General features: G+C 41.4%; 1 pseudogene; it reads right to left on the reverse strand.

Annotated features, from left to right (window-relative positions):
• Window positions 1–1,604: 1,604 nt before the first annotated feature.
• On the reverse strand, window positions 1,605–2,929 carry LOC104869068 (annotated as a pseudogene).
• Window positions 2,930–3,270: the final 341 nt, after the last annotated feature.

Below are 3,270 nucleotides of genomic sequence, written 5' to 3' on the forward strand. Positions count from 1 at the left end.
TGAAACTATTAACTTCAAAGGGGATCGACAGAGTGCAGGACAAGAATATATACCCTTAACAGTAACAGGGGCTCACCTTCCCTTGAAGCTATGGAGCCATGACTGAGGTAAAATGACAGCAGAAAAGAACATAAAGAAAAAAAGAAAAAATAATGAAAGAAGAAGTCTGAGTTAGGGCAGGAGCAGGAATAAAAAGGGAGATGAGGGATGGTGGAGCAAGAGACTGAGTTGGAGAGAGAGGAGAGAAAAAAGAAAGAAATTGTAGGATGGAATGAGGAAAAGAAATGAAAAAAATTAAAAAGAATTTGAAGAGCCTCTTTCAGACTAAGTCTCTCTGGTCATATTATACCACGTGTACATCCATGTGCAGAACCAAATCCCTTGATCTCAGCTAGCCAATGGTAGGTCCCCACAACACAGACTGACCTCAGCCCACAAGGCCTAAATTGAGTTTCCCAACCAGTAGGGTTGAACTCCACTTAGTTCTATTACAGGTTTCCCATGCCCTTTCTTTAAAGATGTTCAAAGTTGGGAGCTCAGAAAAATACCCTTCATGACCACCTATGCCTCTGCAGAGTGGATCCAAGGATTGGCCCAATCAGGAGGTTTGAGAATGGGGGGGTGGAGGCACGAGCAGGTTGTGAGGGTATTTCAAGGGCACCCGCGCAGCTACCTTCCTTACTGGATCTGGTGGCATGCAGTTGGGGAGGTCATGGACCTGCCGGGTGGGCCCGAGCAGGCAGCTGGAGAGACCTCCTCTGGGGGCCTTCTTCCTTACTGGATTTGGTGGCACGCAGTCGGGGTAGTCTGTGTATTTTAAAGGAATTCATAATGTTGTGAATTAGAAACTCTATATAATTACTACCACTGGCACTTTTCACCATAATTTGTGCACATCAATCACATGATTATCTTCTGTAACATACATTTAAAAAATATATCTCAGTGACAATAGTATACACACACCATGAGCTGGTTAAAAAACAATGCCACAGTTTCCTCCTATAATACTTTGCTGTTGATAACAAGGACCATTCATTGTGATTGAAGGAGAGTAGATATAAATATGGTTAAGCAACTTCAGTTTGCTAAAGACCATCAACAACCACCACTGAACAATGAGTTCTTTTAGAGTATAGACCCTAGAAGCAAATACCGTGGTTGATTGAAACTTTGTCTAAGTAAGTCAGTGTCTGTACTGAAAACTGTTTTTCGCAAAACAGAAAGCTACTGAAGTATTTAAATATAAATAGTTTTTTTCTTGTTAGCTTATTTATGACCAGTTCTTTGAAACCTTTGGAATTTATTCACGCATGAATGTGTGCTCTCACTTCCATCTTTCCCACCAAGATCGCCACCTCCAGGCTATAAGGCAGCAGGGAGATTATCCAGGGAATTCTCTGCTCACCAGAATGCTTGGCTGCTGAACAGGGATCCAGAGCCACACAGTGCAGAGCTGGCCTGGGTGTGAACACTCAGGAGGTGCTCATGATGTGAGTATCATTCAGGGAAAGAAAGCAGGCATTTCCAGACTTTGCACATCATCAACAATGATACCATTGCTATGTGTTGAAGAGGACTAGTAAGGGATATACTCTGCCATGTCATCTGTTCCCTGGAACGTGGTTTGGGTCGAGGTAATTATAACTGGTGCCCTGGGACACGCAGTAGTCTCTGTCTAAGAATGTCTCTAACCTGTAAATAGGCTCTAGTTGGTGATCTTCCTTGTGAGTATCTGTTTCCTGGAGGCAGTCCAAACAAAAATCACAGAAATTCAAAGACATCTCTGGAGGACAATCCTGGCAGTGCCACTGAACATCCTGGATAGGTTCTATACCAACCACAGTTATCACACTTGAAGCCCACATGCTGGACAAATCCACTTTAGACTTGCATTTGCTGAAGTTTCTGCTTCTTTAACTTTTTAAATTATAATAGTTTTTTATAGTCCGATAAATATATATATATTTATAGGTGGTTGGAATAATTTCTTCATCTGACACTTCTTCAGTGGCACTGGTCATGTCACTATGAAAACAGGATTGGTGATCTTCTTCCATGTACACTGGCGGTTCATGAGAAGTCATGAAAATGGAAGGCTTAAAAAGATGCTTGTTAAGGGGGATGTTGTGGCCTGCTTGTTGAAGACTCTTTGGAATATATAAACAGGTTTGGTTTTCTGCCTGGAACTGAGATGCCAGCTTTAGTTAGCTTTATGAAATCCTTCTGTACTTGGCTAGCAACCTGTTTTGCTGTCCTGTTGCCCATTCTGCCGGCGCCAAGATCCTACCTTCCCAAGAGGATATGTCAGGAGTATTCAAGTTTTTTCTGCACTTCAATAGTCCACAGCTGGTTAAACATTTCAGATTTGGTGTTCTCACACAGAAGGCTTCTTATCATCTGAAGATGGCTGTAGGAGCCTTCTGGACTGTCACTCAAAGGAAACAATATAAAAGGGACTCCCCATCTCTCTCTTTTGAGGACAGAGTCCATGGGACTTTTTAGTCTAGCAAGTAAACCTACTTTATCAAAAACTAATTTAATGAACCAAGATATATCATGTAATGGTACAAATTCCCAATGATAAATGTCACCATATTGTATACATAAAATGCACCAATAAACTTAATGGGGGAAAAAACTAACTCTCCTAGTATGTCTTTAACAATTATTAAACTTTCTTTCAAAGTCCCAAGACTATTGGTATATTGGTCCCATGCAATCTCAAGCGACTGAACAATTCTCTGTGGATATGGAACCCCTATATCTGCCTTCTGCTGGAGTTTCTCCACAAATCCAGTGGATTTCAGTGCATGTCTCTGGTGCTTGCCTAAGTTTCAAGGTCCTGGACTGCTTGGGAGTGCTGAGCCTCAAAGATAGCAATTATCTGCAGCAGTGTCTGATAACTGTATAACCAAAGATCTACCATTGTGGAAATATTCTCTTTTTCTTATATCCTGAAGGAATTGGAGCTAGGCCTAGTATAGAGCTTAAGCATCAGGGTTTTAGACTCTCAGCTTCAGCCATGGAAAATACTAGAAACTCTTAAATTTCTTTAGCTGAGTTCAACTAGTATTAAGACAGGTTCCTGCAGACAGGTTTCTTAAGGCCTTGATTCTAGAGCACCTGTTTTTAATCTGTCATCACTGTTAAAGAACCTCTTTTTTTTTTTTTTTTTTTGTACCCAGGATTGAACTTGGTTGTGACTGAACTTGCGCGGCAGGCTGCAGAACCACTGAGCTAAATCCCTGGCCCCATCACTGTTAATAC

The sequence above is a fragment of the Fukomys damarensis genome, unplaced genomic scaffold, assembly GCF_012274545.1.
Source record: "Fukomys damarensis isolate Sample0158 unplaced genomic scaffold, DMR_v1.0_HiC HiC_scaffold_7, whole genome shotgun sequence".
Classification (NCBI taxonomy): Eukaryota; Metazoa; Chordata; class Mammalia; order Rodentia; family Bathyergidae; genus Fukomys; species Fukomys damarensis.